The sequence below is a fragment of the Haliotis rubra genome, unplaced genomic scaffold (genome assembly GCF_003918875.1).
Source record: "Haliotis rubra isolate DU_JTF1 unplaced genomic scaffold, ASM391887v1 Scf216, whole genome shotgun sequence".
Taxonomy (NCBI): Eukaryota; Metazoa; Mollusca; class Gastropoda; order Lepetellida; family Haliotidae; genus Haliotis; species Haliotis rubra.
Window position 1 is genome coordinate 1,084,856 of NW_025766181.1, and position 16,186 is coordinate 1,101,041.

The following is a 16,186-nucleotide window of genomic DNA, read 5'->3' on the forward strand; positions in this document are numbered from 1 at the left end:
TATAATTAACATGTTTCATGTGGTATTTGGGTTTGCACTTATTTGTATGTGAAAGGCACACAACGGATACGAAACGATGTATTGAAACCATTGCGGGTGGATTGTAATCGCTTTTAAAACCTTCTTCAACCCGCCTTTCTGACCCTTCGATCTCCCGGCAACCATGAGCCCTAATCTTACCCTCTGCATTACTCCAACAACTGTCAAGTACTCTACGAATTATATTTTCTTCAGCATCAGCTGGATGTCTTTTCACACAACGTTTAATCAGACGAAAGGGTTGATTTGGTCATTTCGATGATCATTTTAAATTATTTTGAGGGGGGTTGCAGTAAACGATATGGGTCACCATGACATTATTCCAGTTTATCACGATTGAACAAGATGGCGCCTCTCTTTCCCAACGTGAAAGTACGACATAAAAACATCGACAAACTCAACGCCGATTCTTCGGATTAGTGCATCAGTATGACATCCAAATTTCATTGCTGAGCAAGATGAAGCTGTGTGTGTCAAGGAGTAGATAGTCGTGACGTGAGAGAAACAGCCCTACAAATACGTCTGAGGTGTTACAAATACGCCTGGAATGCTACATGGAATACGGGCATGAAAAGACATGTGCATGAAAAGAATCATAAATGTGAATGTTGATAAGAAACTCATGGTGTTGCCAGATTGCGTTAAAACGTTTTGAGCTAATCCACCATTCCACAAAACACTGGACACATGAATTTATGGACGAGTCAGGATGACTATAAACTATAAACCAAGCGAGGAAAGAAGAAAATCCTTAATTAAGTTGCCCAAATTTAGTTTGTCGCAAGTACAGGAATGATAAAGCTCAAACACATCAGTTGTTTTCATTATATCACTATTGATTGATTACGTGCCTTATTATCTTGATATATTTGACAAATTCATAGATCCTAGAAAAGTAGAAAATATATTTTCGCGCATATGGTTATTCAGATTTGGCATAGTCTAAATGCTCTTTGACACAAATACATGTATCTATTCCTTCCCCTTTCAAAAACATCATGTTATGATGTTATGCTTTACAATCGATGTCTTGTATTGCTGAATGGTGCCATGTTGGATTCTTGGACGGGCTATACTATTTCAGTTTCAATACCAAGAGATGCTAAAAACAAGCATCACTTTGCCATATCCCTGTCATATCCCTGCCATATCCCTGTCATATCCCTGTCATTTTCATATCCCTGCCATATCCCTGCCATATCCCTGTCATATCCCTGTCATATGCGTCTTTGTGACCGCTGGTCAGGTTAGGTCATTCCGAGATACGCAGTACGTTAAACAGTCACTGGTATATTTTAACCATAAAATTTTCATCTTAAAAAAACACCTAAATGTCTGATCATTCATTTAAGCAAATAGACGAAATGTGTTTTGTTACTCAACCCTTACCATTGTTTTGTCCATACAGTATTAACAAGGTTCAGGAAAAGAAGAAGAGGTTACTGGTTTTGGGTACCTTTAACTTTAAGTGGCCAGTTTAACAGATACTTACATCGAAATTGTTTCTTCGAAATATTATAAAATTTCTTTGTAGATAAGCAAGACAAATACTGACTTCTTTGGTAATGAAATTTTGACGGGATACTCCCAGCGCTATTATATAACAAGAAATGAATGAAATTGTGTAATGTCTGCTACTCGTGAAAGTCCGGGTTATAATTAATCTTCAGCAACCCATGCTTGTCGTAAGAGGCGACTAACGGGATCGGGGGGTCAGGCTTGCTGACTTGGTTAACACTTATCATCGTATCCCAATTGCGTAGATTGGTGCTCATGACCACTGGATTGTCTGGTCCAGACTCGATTATGTACAGACTGCTGTCATATAGGTGGATTATTGCTGAGTACGGTGTTAAACAACAAACAAACAAAAAACAAGCATAATGTCTGGACTGAAACCGAACCTGTGGGTATTAAAACAATTAAGAATACTCTACACTGCACACAGAGTTTTCATCTCCCTTTGGACAACTGTCCGTTTTCATGTCACTGGTCAACATCCTTGTGCATGTCCGGCTTAGAACTGATGTCCAGCACCCCATTCTCAAGGGGCCAACTATCAGTGCGGGTGATGAAGTTAGAGTTCAGCAACCCATATTTGCAAAGGGCTCGCTGACATGGTCAATGAATGTCACGATGCCCCTGTTGTTACTGGAGTCCAAGCTGTTTCGTGATGAACGGGTCAGGGCCAATTGGTGTTTCATATCACAGACATTGTACGGATTACATTATATCATCATTGACTTTAAATTTACATAACCTAAATGAGCCTTAGTATAAATAAATCACTTTGCACAACAGCCTCTGTTTGCTTTCAAATTGCAGTGTTTGCAAACCCGAGCGTACTGCCTTGATGTTTGATTTGTGTATTCAAGGAGCACAGTCTTAAAGATCGTATATCCCTCGTTATAAGCCAGTAGCTTTATTACCTAATCCTGGTCAACTCCAATAGAGACTGCAATTAACGATCATGTTGTTGTCATTTCAGAGATTCCATCAACTCATTTTCCCGAAGGACAAGAACATAAAGATGTAGACTATTATGATATTCCGTATGGAGGTAAATACCACCTGCTGCTTTTTGTTGTCAAAACACTCCGGTCCACTCGGCAGATCAAGGCACCGACATAAAGAGTGCACATCAGGCAACACTTAAATATCTCGCTACCTCGCGACTGATTATGTGAACTAATTACGACTGCTCATAAATATCTGTCGACTCGTGACTAGTTAACCATTATGATAAATTTATTGATGGGTGATTGAGTGAGGGTGAGTGAGGGTGAGTGAGTGATTGAGTGACACGGGTTCGATTCCCAAAACGGGTACATTGTTTGAAGCCCATTTCTGGTGCCCCCCGCCGTGATATGGCTGGATATTGGTGAAAGTGGCGTAAAACTGAACTCACTCACTCACTCACTCTCTACAGTTTCATGTTACAATATTTCTATGGTGAGAGGGGGATTAACAATATGTGTCGTTTATGAAAATGCACTTTGACAGTTTTCCATTTGATTCTGAAGATGATGACCAAGGGTCGGGGAACAACACGCGTCAAGACGATGCTCTTCCGCCTATTGAGGCACAAGGGTATGTATGATGTTTTGTCACTGTGTCGTGAAGCATGTCCTTGCTGGCTCTCACCCATCTGATCTAAGACAAACACATACTAAGGTCCTCCATTATTTTTATTTTTTTATTTTTTTTTATTCCATTTCAAGTCTCACATAAAATACATATGGCAAAGAGGACAGCATCCAAATATATATGTATATAGCTTCAGTGATGTTCTGTAAGGTTCTATATGACATAAAAGACAGTATTGCAAACATATACACACTCGCGCACACATACATATATACATATACATACATATGCACATACATACACGCATGTATACATATATATAAATATAACATCATGAGATGACAACAATTATATAGATACCTAAGATGTCATTAAAGTTTCTGTGGAGGGAATATGAAATTTGAGGGGTAAGGTTGAATAGTATGGTTGTAGTGAGTAGGGTCTCGAGGTCCTCAATTATTTATAGACTATGTACATACGTTTACTCACTCGTAAACACTTGAGACCACTTCACTGTGTAATACTGTCATTAATACTACTAGTTACACGACTATTTGTCATATAGTATAGGATGGTACGGCCCGGTTGGATCCGCCAAGGAATTCAAAAGTGCAGTACCATTCCAAATTACTGGCAAATGGCCCTGGAACGAATTAATTTTTATTTAACAATTTCTTGGTGCTTTTGTGCGTTTTCCAGAACCGTGTTCATCCGTTTCTCATCTATATCTGCTGCGGTGTGGGACGCAAAGCGTTTCGCCATGTTTGTTTTCGTAACGAACATTATCGAACGATATTCAAACGGCCATAATTCTTGCAGGTTTAAAAGCTATGTTCTGAAGGACTTGTTATTTCAAGTGATATAACCGTTTAAGACAGATCTTTAGGTCCAATCGGTTTCCTCTTCATACACAAAAATAATATATTCTCAAAATACATGTGATAAACACAACTTTTCGTGATAATAATAGTTGAAATATCCAAGCCAGTTGGGTTTCCCTGAATGTCATTACATGATGATTACGGTAAACACTGAAGTGTGACAAATGCGACAATGTGTCAAATGCGACAGCCGCGATATTAAGATGCGTGTCCCTGTAGGTGCACGTTCAGGGCATACAATCCTCTGACCATCACTTTGGAATAGTCCATAATTGTCTCAGAGTCCATTACTATGGGAGGCCTACATGACAGCAGACTGGTGGTCAGGTCATAGTCTGCTCTGTCATGTAGTTTGACACTACACTCTACACAAATGATGTTGCACCATAAATCTTCTCGCAGGTCCTCTAAACTGGTACAGTGACATATCTGGTGGATGAGGAGGTCACCATACATTTGTCCGCGCATCTCACATCGTCCCCAAGCAGCACCTGGTCTCCATGCTGCACAAAGGTTCACTAAGAATCTGGCAGCAGTCTTCAGAGAAGGGCACACCTTCGCAACCTTCCAGGCCATGTGAGCGGTGATGTCTGGGTGAATGACCAGGAAGTGACGTGTGTCTGGGTCCGCAGCTAACCGTTGCTTCCACGCTACTAGTTCATACAGCCTAACCGTCTCCTTCACTTTCCTTTTTCATAACTTCTGAGCCATAAACGAACCGGATATAACAACTGTATATGTCCTGGACAAAACCTGAGCCAGATGCAGCACAGAGAGTTTTGTCAAAATACAACTTCTTTGGAAGGAGGTGGTTTGCACAGTGACAAAGATGCCCGAAGAAGAACAATTTTCGTGTATTTATTCTGGCTTCAACTGGGAGCCAACCCATGAGGGAACTAGCTATGTCCGTTCTGGTACGTCGAGTAGTTTCAGAGCAAAACGTTGGGCTCTTTCAAGAGCAATGAGTTCATGTGAGGACAGTTTCGACCAGAGTTCACAACCAAAGAGGGCTTTTGGGAAGCAAACAGACATTAATCAGTTTAGAGCTAGTTAGGGGGTTCAGTGCTTTAGCGTGGAGACCTGAGCTTATAAGGGCAGTAGAAGATGACCTCAGTTTGGAAACTGCATCAAGAGGTCTCTCCCTTGTATTGGTAGACGCTTCCAGAATGATCCCTACATGTTTGATTTCTGAAATGGTCGGGATTATTTTGCCATAGAGACGAAATTCTTTTTATACCATCTTCTTTTTTGAGAACCTCGTCAGTTTGCTTTTAGAGGGCGAGAATGTAAATCGCCAACTCGCACTATAAGCCTCACATATTGATAGCATGTGCTACACACACGTTGAGACCGGGCTCATGATAGCTATGGGCTCATGATAGCTATGTCGTCTGCTTGAGTTGAGGTGACGAGATCTGTAGGTCAAGGACAATGACACCTTTGCTGCTTGTGGACAGTTGCTCGAGGAGTTGATTTATGTATAAGAAGTAGAGTTTAGCGGAGAGCACACGGCCTTGTCGAACACCTCTGTACTGTGCGAACCATGAGGATACTTTGTTATTAACAAATACACAACTTTCCACTGACGTATAAATGTTGAAAAATATTGTCCATAGGCTGTTAGGGATTCCTATATTGTGCAGTTTGTACATAAGGCCGGTGTGCCAAACTGTGTCAAAAGCTTTTGAGCTATCTAAGAAAACAACATATAGGGAGTCAGATCTCTCCATTTACAGTTTCTTGCACAATGAATGGTGTGTCACAAGAGGACAATCCTTTCATAAAGCCGCACTGTTGATTGGATGGAAGCATCTTACTGTCTGTGAGCTGGGGTATCCTTTTGCTTATGACCATTTCAAAAACTTTATAGATCACTGGCAGTAGAGTAACGCCGCGATATGAGTCTGGAGAAGTACGGGGTTTCTTTCCTCCTTTATATATTGGCACAACCACGCCTTTCTTCCATTGTAGAGGGATGTATCCAGTGTAAAGTATGAGATTAAAAAGGCTGGACAGCATGCTGTATAAATACTTCCCACCATGTTTAAGATGCTCGTAGAAAATATTGTCAAGACCACATGCTTTGTTGTTTTTTTAGGTTTCTACACAGGTTGTCTATCTCCTTTTGAGTTGGGAGATTGAAGTTGATAGATTTTCTGGAATGTTTCTGGATGAGTCTAATCTCGTTGACACGTTTTTCGATATCCTGCCGAAATTCTGCATCAAAATGGGAGTCGCTATTGTCAGCAAAGACTTGTTGCATATGTTCTGTTATAGCTTCACAAAGCTCTTCATCATCCCGCATTTTCCTGTTGCCCACTTCAAGGGATACTATCTGTTGCTTCTTGTTTCGACGAATAAGTGACCAAAACTTTTCGGGTCAATCTCCCCGGCACTGTCAATTTGGTTGAAAAAATCTACTTCATATTGCGAAGATGCCTCTTGGCTTCTTTGTATGCTCTGTAGGATGGGTGTTCTGCGCCTCTTGGCTGTCCATCGATGATCTATTTAGATTGCTTATCTAACATGCGTTTGTGGCACTCCTTCACTGCTCCTTTCCAATATGGCTTGATGTATTTCCTGAATTTACGTACCTGTAGATTCATCTTGCTGCCAGAAGAGAATCAATAATCTGCATGCAGAATGTTTCAATGTCAGACTCGGGACATCCAGCCTCAGGAACCCACAGCAGGTGAGAGACTGCAAATGTGTAGTTTGTTATACTGTTGTCCTGTACAGCCTTGTCCGTGCAAAACTTGGAGTACACTGGATCTCCATTGTTGAAGTTGTGATTTGCACTCAGCAAGACACTGTATATGACTGGGTGGTGGTCAGAAACGTTTAGAGGGTTGTCATCGAGAACGCGTGCAGACTTTGAAAATTGCTATGTCATCAGATAGGAGGATATAGTCCACTATTGAAGAAGGTCCCCCAGCATAAGCTTGAAATGTGGTAGTTGGTCCACTACAATAGGCTTGGGCATTAACAGGCACTAGCTTTAGGTCACTGGTGAACTTCTCTATATGTTCCTGTTTCTTCTACTGATCGATGCTTGGAATCTCGGGCCACTCAGGGAAGCGGTCAGGTCACCCATGACAATGACACTACCATTCTGCAAATATCCAAGACATATATCAGTCAAATAATCAACGTAGTAGTCGAAAAGTTCATCTGATCGATTTGATGGTGGGAAATACACCGAAAGAACATACAGAGTCTGATGTTGGTTACAGAGAAGCTGGATACCAGTTACCCTATCACAGTCAATGTCTAGCTTCACAATGTTGTTTTCAAGGCCAGTTTTTCACAGAAGAGCAGTTCCACTGCAGGAGACCCCCTTTAAGAAGTCTGGGACCTGTTGCAAAATACAGAAGTAGTTCTCGTGAACAGAGTCCATGAAACACATGTTGAAGTCTCTAAGATGGTGGTCAGCAATGGCGCATATATCCTCTTTGTAGTCCTGTAGACTCTGGTTTAGGTGAAGCACACTGGACATTATCCCCTGACATTCCATGATATCAGAGATAAGGGTTGGGCGGAGTGTGACGTCAAAGTGTTGTGGGGACTTGCTCATGTTGACCTTGGTTTAGAGTAGTCTCCCGTTCTCTAATTTGACGCCAAAACTGTTCCCGTGACAGCCATGGCTTGATTATTATATTTTCCAGCCAGAAAGCTGCACTTTCTAGTTGTTCCTTATGCTCAGCAAGTACGTTAACTTGAGCAGATGCAGTTCTCTTCTCAGGTCGGTTGAAGAACCTTACGAACGTAACAACAACGTTGTGTTTCTCCAGGAAGCGTTTTAGGGACACTGAAGAATTATTTTTATGGATCCCACCAATATTGGGGGGCAGCACGGAATTCAGCTTGGTCTCGGGTAGCAGCACATTTGTCTGATCCTACATGTACTGCTATATTTGACGTCATTTCCTCAGATACACCATTGTCTGGTTCTACTTCTACAGCCGGTGTTTCCATACCACCAGCACATTGGGGCTGTGTGTTTGTCTTGGTTTAAACATATTTGATTTATGAAAGTGAATTTGAATTGGTGAACAAGCATTACTGCTTATGTTAACACCGCTCCCATGCAACATATAACACAACATGAAATGGAGGATTTGACTTCATCGATATTGACTCTTGCATAAATATAATATTTTAAAATATATATATAAATATATAGAGATTACATCAAATACAACTATTCTCTAGTAGTCATAAGTAAGAGAGTTACAGTTGTGTGTGTCTAATGAGCCATTGTAGAAATCAATCATGAGAAAGTTGTTGAGTAAATTTAATTATTTTCCTGAGAAAATTTGAAGCGTTGTGTCTTGATGATATAATCGTTGACGGATTCAACTATTTTCTGGTTAACACAAGGAGTAAATTCTTTGTTTCCATTCAAAATAGTATCCAGGTTATATCTGGTAGTGTAAACATACATATTTAATCCTATCTAAGTATAGTTACCGCAAGTGAGGAAATAGTGTAGGACGTTTTCACTCTGATATCCACAAGAACAACATGGGCTGTCTATTAAATGTCTGTTATACTTATCGGCGTTTAGGTCGCTACATGTGTGTGTTTGTCTTCAGACAGGAGCTGTACGTCGGTCTGTTGGCGAAGGTTGTGGGTATACTCTGTGGGTAGTCCTGGAAGTCGGTGTCTGTTTGCTGACGTTGGTTGACTGTTTCTATGCACACCGGTTCATTGTATTGCAAGATGCCAGAAGTAGTCTCTCGCAGTTTATTTTCACAGGTAAGGTCTTTTCTTGGTTCACTACCTGAGGATTTCTGGTGGGATTTTGCATCTTTGTCCGACGACTTGTTTCTGGATAGTGACTACAAGTTTTTCAGCTGTTTCTCTACTGTAGCTAGCCTACGTTTTAACTCAGTCTCTGACTTTGTGTTAGCACGACACGATTCCTCAATTCTGGCTACGTCATTCTCTACAGTATATAATCCCTTGTTGAGTAGGGTAGCTGTGGATTTCAAGCTTGATATTGCGAGACTACGGTCGTCTGAGATTCTTGATATTTCCAAGCATGTGTCATTTACTTTTGATTTAGATTCATGGACATTTTTTCTTCAAATCTCTGATCTTCTGTTCAACGTGGTGGATGAATTTGTAATTTTGATTGCATCTTTTTTCATGCCATCAATTTCTGATAGCAAGTTTTTGTAGGATGATTTCAATACACAAATCTCCGAGGTCTGCTCAGTGACTACTGAGTGTAACTCTGCACACTTTGTCATACGTTCACTGAGTTCTTCACGTCTCATCTTGTCCTCGTTACGCAGCTGTTCAACTGCTTTTACACTGTTACTTCTCAGCTTTTCAATTGGTCCCTTCAATTTGACAGTTTCACGTTTTGCTTCATCAAAGTTTTCAACTAGTCGTTTGTTCTCGACCTGCATTTGCCTTATCTTCGTCGATAAGCAATGAAGCTCCTGAGCAAACTCGCCTTTGATGTCCGACAGGTCACGCTCAAACCGAGCTATTGTCTCGTTGATTGTACTATTGTAAGGAAGCTGAAACACATTACCCTGGTCAGCTTGTGTTTTCCTACGTGACCCACTTACTACATCATACAAGTCTTCACAAAATCTCCCAATATGCCCGATATACTGTAAGAATTATCTTTTGCAAGTTTTCTCAATAACGTCTCACCATTTTTTGAACGTCGGTCCATTCTACGACGTAAACCTCCTTCTGTTAATGGAAATTTTTCTCTCAGTTTACAAACTTGTAACAACATATGTCTGATATCTTCTAGAGTGTTTGGCTCACTTTTAACTCTTTCAGTTAGTCTTGATATAACATCTTCTTTAGGACAGTTTCCTAGCTCTGAATTGAGAAACTCAAAATATTTTGAACTCATACCTTTGGTGTTTGAAATGTCCTCGGCACAACATTATACATCAGTTCTGTCTAGAGTTGTAATATCTTCATTCCGTGAATGATGTGTTTGATTATATCCCCATCCCGTGAAATCAAACACTTTAGGCACACGTTGTGTCAATTCAGAATGTCCACTGTCAATTGCTAATCCATTCAAAACTTGATTTGTTTGCGAGAGCAATTCACACACGTCTACACCAGCCGCCATATTGGATCTTTAGGTCAATCGGTTTCCTCTTCATACATACAAATAATATATTCTCAAAAACATTTGATAAACACAACTTTTCGTGATAATAATAGTTGAAATATCCACACCAATTGGGTTTCCCTGAATGTCAAAGTTCGGAAACTCTCAAGGTCGTCCATACTATCCGTTGAAACAGGGTAAGATGATTCATACCACAAGTCAAGCACTTGACTACAGTTTCACATGCATTGGGCATTAACCAATCAAAAGTCTTACAATTTATTAAGAGGTTAATAATGATCCACCCTGCTGTCAGATATTGTCTGATCCATTGTGAACACCCACGTGTGAACCAGTGGTCCAGGTCTTCGTTCAGTGTATTTAGGGACCGTTCATAATTTATGGCTGGGGGTGTGGGGGCTGGGATGTGTGTGTGTGTGTGTGGGGTGATGATAATTTTTATGGAGAATCATGTACAATGTGAATGACTCACCCCCCCCCCCTAAAATTTATGTACAAAATAAGCCCCACCCCTGCATGTCTTGTACAAAATCAATGACCCCCCTCCCTTCCCATAATTTCTAAGCATAATTTTAAATATATTTTCATGTACAAAATTGCTGACCCCCCTAGCCCCTCAGAACAAAATGAGTGACCCTCCCTGAAAATCATCATCCCCCCCCTCCCGAGCCATAAATTATGAACGGTCCCTTATTACCGCCTTATTAAAACTAAATCCATCGTCCTATTACATATTTTATTCATTGCAGATTGTCCAACGTCAGCAATGCTGTTATGGACATACTGGAAGATTACATCGACGGTACTGTCGACGGTAAGTAGAATTATTGATCTGTAACGAATGGGAACGTAATTGTTATATGCCAGGGTGTTGTTGTACAAAACAACCTTATAATTAGTACAAAGACTACCTTAGGTCTATGTTAAGGTATGGGAGTAACGATCACCTTGGTGCTATGATCGCTCTGTGCAACGGCACCCTGGTTGACAATTCCGGGTTAGAATTGGTCTTCTGCAACCCATGCTTGTGGTACGAGGCGATTAACGGGGTGTGGTGTTCATGATCAGATCGATGGTTATGATGCCAATCAGTGGATTTGTCTGGTCCAAACGTGATCACCTGCAGACCGCTGCAATATACCTGGAACTTTGTTGAATCCAGTGTTAAAGAACAAACACACAGTCATAAGACCAGGGTCCCCATAGTTTGTTTTATTGGCTCTTTGATTAATATTTTAGTATCATCTTTAGACCCCCAATGAGATGTATGGGTGAAATGTTCGGTAGTAAAACCTGGAAACACGAGAACTCTTTTCACACTTATTGTGTTTTTAACGATGTATGCAGCGCCGAGCATCTATGATGGAAGCAGGCGCTATACAAGCCAATTATTATTATTATTATTAACAACAATAATCATGACCAGGGCATATCCAGGATTCGAGCCTACAATATGTGCATCCAGGCTAGCTATTCTCGAAACGTTCGTAGCCCTTCGAACTTCTTAAGCCCATTCTTAACACATTGGCTACGATCAAAGTTAAGAATTCTCAGGATTACGAACGTTTGGAGAATAAGGGCCCAGGCTCCGCGAGCAGGGTCGCCCAACAGCACTTGATCATTTTCGGCCCTGAAATAGGAAAGCGATCAATGGTGTTCATTTCATGAAATCTTTATATACAATGCTGACAACGAAAGGAGTTGCTATATTTTATGTAGAAACAGTGGGTATTTATCCTATATACGTGTCTACCTTTCGCTAGTTACACGTAATATGTGATAGTCTAGTCGGTACGGTGTTCACTCGTCTCGCTAACGTCTCGTGGCCTCACCTGGGTACATTGTGTGGAGCTCAGTCCTGGTGTCCCCCGTTGTGATACAGCTGCAATGTTGGCTAAAAGCAGCGTCAAATAGTACTCACTCACATTCGACTGTATTTAAGCAGCAATAAACTATTTTGGTTCCCTTACAGAAGAAGACCAAGTACAAGACTCCACGCCTGACGACTCCACGACAAGCAAACCAAATGCCAGTGCCGGCCAATCGGGAAAACAACCTGAATCTAAACCTGATGATAACCCCAACAGAGGCACAAACAATCAAAATAAAAATGAAATAACCTCTCAATCAAGCAGAAAACAAGCTGTTAGTGATAGTGCCAGTGATCCTTCTGGTAAAGCACGAACCACCACACCCGGTTCTGGGAACATAATCTCCACTCTGTCTAACGGACAGAAACCAAAACAGACTACGGATATATATGCCAGTGAAACTACAACAGGACTTAATGGAGACAGGCAAAAGACACGTCAAAGGTTACAGGTGGCAGCACACCCCTCTCTTCAAGAGAGGTCACCACTCAGGCTGACGTAAACGGTCCCCAACAAACAACAACAAAGTCGGCAAATGAAGTCACGTATCCGTCTGACAGAACAGATCAGCCGAACCCAAAAGAGACGAACACTCCAGAATTGTAAGTTCAGCCTGATCAAACTGATCGAAGTTACATACCCTCCAGTTTTGTTTTGTCGCGGTTATCTGCACAATCTCCCAACCATATGTGCCAACATCCATGTCATTCTGCATCTGTAGCTTTAAAAGCAGTACAGAGGGGCAGGGTACACACGAGCAAAGGAAAAGCTTTCCATAATGTGCAGAAGGATCTGCTACAAGCAGAGTCCACAGTACATATACTGTATCTGAGCCTATGTTCATGAATCACTGACAAATGCTGATCAGAAGGTAACGATACATATGTTCCCGATATGGCGAGTGCATCTTGCTCCGACTATGGCACACATCACAAACACATACAAATATGAGTCATAAACAAATACAAATGTGCGTCACAAACAAATACAAATGTAAGCCACAAACACATACAAATATGAGTCACAAACACATACAAATGTGAGTCACAAACACATACAAATATGAGTCATATACACATACAAATGTGAGTCATAAACACATACAAATATGAGTCACAAACACATACAAATATGAGTCATAAACACATACAAATGTGAGTCACAAACACATACAAATGTGAGTCACAAACACATACAAATGTGAGTCACAAACACATACATTACATGAGGGTGAGTTACACATACAAATAATGTTGGCATATGATGCATAAATGCATATACACATACAAATACAGTCATAAACACATACAAATGTGAGTCACAAACACATACAAATATGAGTCATATACACATACAAATGTGAGTCATAAGCACATACAAATGTGAGTCACAAACACATACAAATGTGAGTCACAAACACATACAAATATGAGTCATATACACATACAAATGTGAGTCATAAGCACATACAAATGTGAGTCACAAACACATACAAATGTGAGTCACAAACACATACAAATGTGAGTCACAAACACATACAAATGTGAGTCACAAACACATACAAATGTGATATAAGAAGGTGACAAGATGGAGTTTACATACAAATTTGAGTCACAAACACATACAAATGCTGGTCACTGGTAGTGAGTCACAAACACATACAAATGGCGTAAAGTAAGATAGATAAGATAAGATAAGATAATGCGTTATTGCCCGACAGGGAATTTTGTGTACATCAGAGTTAAGAACATCAGAAAACAACATGTAAGACATGAGCAGCAACAATGACACTGAATGCATAGTAAACAACAGTATTTATGAGAAAAACATCTTACAATAAATATACTAAGTAAATAATGTTTAAGACTTGTTTATAAAGGATATGTTAACTGGTACAAAAGAGTGTTTACTTCTCTTTGACTTTACATTTGGTAAAACGATACCTACAGCCAGATGGTAAAAGTGTACAACAAGGGTTTGAAACATGTGTTGGGTCTTGTAAGATTCTGACAGAAAGATTTAATACTGATGACATGTACAGGGTGTCTGAACTATCAAAATTACAACAAACATTTTTTCCTGCAACTTTAACAATGTTGAATATTGGAAAGTTAAGAAAATTTAACCAATCCAACTTATCCCGAAATAATTGAAGCGGTATTGTCCCTCTGAAGTTGTCAGATATCAGATCAAAGATACATCTGAGGTTAAGGATCAACTTACTGACAAGCAGAACGTGTGATTGATATTGACAAAGAATCTGATTAGAAAAGATAGGAGGACGACCGATGCCTATTAATGTTCATCGTGCCAAATTGTGATATCGCCTGGTTTCACCATGCAGAGTCTCCAGCATTTCAGTCATTGATTTCTCAATAAACCTCAGAGGATATCCACTTTCTTTTTCGACACACTTTCCTGAATATTAGAAAACATGGTGACCACATTAAGTAACAAATGCCCCATAGTACAAGGAATGGACATATATTATATTTGTCGTGTGGGATAGTGGCGTAACAAGAGGAAACACTTTCAAACATCTTTTTTAAGATTTTTAAAAATGATACCAATCCACTGAAGTCAGGAATCTACGTGGTATCATTTCAAAGTGCCTCATATCTTGTTTGCCATCAGTTATGCGATATAGAAATAGAAAATGAAATTCACCTTGTGTTCGTCTGTCCATTTTATAGTGACCTTCGAAAGAAATATATAAAAGATTATTTGACAGGGATGCCGCCATTGAAAGCTTTCGTATATATTTTAACGACTAAGAACGAATCCCATATATTAAACCTTTCACTATTAAACATGCACTAGTTAAAAGAAATGAACTGTTTAAAGAACGTGTTACTTCCTGTGTGTAACAGTATGATGTGTATATACTCCCATGTATATGGGCCAGAGGCCTTCTGTACAATAGACCCTCTTATGACTTTTGACTTTGACTGTCGTGTTTGATAGTGGAGTAAAGAGTGGAAACACTTTCAAACATCTTTTTAAAGATTTTAAAAATGATACTAATCTACCGAAGTCAGGAATCTACGTGGTATCATTTCAGAGTGCCTCATATCTTGTTTGTGAATATGTGTATAAAAAACGCCAATCATTATAGCATTAATGATGTTGGAATCTTCGAGATAGTGATTTGTTTGTACACATGCTGGACCCCACAACGTATATAGATGGGCCTTTTGAGTTAAATGTTGATAGTACTGACGCATTGTGTGGGCAGATCTCTGCCTCGGTGAACACAGTTGTTGTTTATATTGCATTGTTTGAAATGTTAGCTATACCAAGTCCTTCATCTTTCATCAAATAGTCAACCCGTGAAGGTCCGGGTTAGAATATTGATCTTCAGTAACCCATGCTTGTCGGAAGAGGAGACTAACGGGATTGGGTGGTCAGGCTCGCTGACTTGGTTGCCACATGTTATCGGTTCCCAATTGCGCAGATCGATGCTCATGTTGTTGATCACTGGATTGTCTGGTCCAGACTCAATTATTTACAGACTGCCGCCATATAGCTGGAATATTGGCGTAAAACTAAACTCACTCACTCACTCACTCACTCATCAAACAGTCAGTGCAGCCATGGGAGTTATTTTATCGCGGTACCTGTAGATACATGGACAAGAAGGCATTGCCTTTAGGCAAATTATGTAGGTAAATTAATGTGTTAGATAAAGAAGAAAGGTTAGGTGCATGTAGTTAGATAATTATAGTACTTTACCATGTGAAATACGAAATACTGGATATTGTTAGCAAATACTTGCAGTGTGTAACTGGACATTTTACAGGCGGAAACAGTGGTTTTCACTGACTAAACGGTGAAGTAAAAACAGACAGTCGCTTGTAATCTATGCCTCCACATACGTTTGTCATTAGATGGTAAACCTTTAGAACATTGGTATTATGTTTTCAGGAACGGTACGGTTGCTGAGGACACCACTGAGAAAAATGGTAAGCAGTGTCTCTCAGGTTAAAAGAAGCCTTAAATGAAACGAAATATTGCCTCAGTAGTTCAGCACACCATTTTGTCCTTATATATATTCGGTGAGTGTCAGGTTCTGGAAAGTGATATAAACTGCCAGACCAATTTTAAAGCTTATTAACCTCAGCACCCGAGATTAAATTGGGAAGAAATGTAACTCCAGTCTTGCCAAAAGCGACAAATTGAACAGAGGTCAGTCTTGG

The 16,186-nt window shown here is 40.1% G+C and overlaps 1 long non-coding RNA gene across 1 annotated transcript; it reads left to right on the forward strand.

Annotated features, from left to right (window-relative positions):
* The first annotated feature begins 10,867 nt into the window (after positions 1 to 10,867).
* Positions 10,868 to 15,952, forward strand: LOC124276962. The gene is made up of 3 exons (XR_006898703.1): positions 10,868 to 10,933; positions 12,092 to 12,592; positions 15,915 to 15,952. It is a non-coding gene; the product is annotated as an uncharacterized LOC124276962 (long non-coding RNA).
* The last annotated feature ends 234 nt before the right edge of the window (positions 15,953 to 16,186 follow it).